This window comes from Etheostoma spectabile, chromosome 9 (assembly GCF_008692095.1).
Source record: "Etheostoma spectabile isolate EspeVRDwgs_2016 chromosome 9, UIUC_Espe_1.0, whole genome shotgun sequence".
NCBI lineage: Eukaryota > Metazoa > Chordata > Actinopteri > Perciformes > Percidae > Etheostoma > Etheostoma spectabile.
This window is the reverse complement of record NC_045741.1, coordinates 23,547,898-23,548,724: the sequence shown is the minus strand read 5'-3', so window position 1 is coordinate 23,548,724 and position 827 is coordinate 23,547,898. Positions and strand designations below refer to the sequence as shown.

Below are 827 nucleotides of genomic sequence, written 5' to 3'. Positions count from 1 at the left end.
AAACTGTGTACCGACATCTGTGTACCAAGCATAGACGAGATTATTATTAACTGATCAACATGTAATCTGTTTTGTTTTTTTTAAATTATCATTTACGCCGGGCTATGAATTACGAGGTGTTCAATCCAAAAATATAAAGGAGCTAAGATATTTGTGACTTTTTGCAACAATTTATGCAGCTAAATAAATGCCCCCCGTTCCCCCGTTTTTTTTTCCCCGTCCCCTCCCGCGTAAACAGCGGATTCTGGGCTGATTCAATTGAGGGTTAGGTAGTGGAACATGACAATACCAATAAAACATGATTTTTGGTAATGGGGTGCTGGAATATTATTTTTACTGGCCTGCGCCCAGTATTTGTCTTGCCAATGTTATTTTGTTTTTTTTTAAATGCTTTGACTTTCACTCGGTCAAAAAGAATTCCCCCTTAATTTTGGAGTGGCCCCCCGTAAAAACCTCGTCAATTCAAGCTGGCCGTAATCGACAATTAAAATCACCAATACATTGGGATCACTTAATAATAATCATAGCTATGCTTGGTACAAGATTCGGGAACAGTTGGCATACATGACCGTTTAATTCATAATACTGTAATAAGAAAATAATAAAATAGTCGGAAACTACTAAACAAGTGTAGATACATGTTGGCACAAAAGTCTAGCTACAAAATTTCATATATATTTATATAATATAGCACTCTGGAATTAACTTTGGCTTGTACATACTGGGATATAAATGTCTTTATACAAAAGAAAAAAAGAAGAAACAGCTGGTCCGTTGTATGAGTGGCGGAAAGTTTTCGACGGCATGCGTGGACCACATCGTGCAGG

At 37.0% G+C, this 827-nt stretch overlaps 1 protein-coding gene across 1 annotated transcript in view; it reads right to left on the bottom strand.

Annotated features, from left to right (window-relative positions):
• Positions 1-827, bottom strand: part of LOC116696228 (uncharacterized) — a 6,400-nt gene that overhangs the window by 4,688 nt on the left and 885 nt on the right. The gene's annotated exons all lie outside the window — the stretch shown is intronic.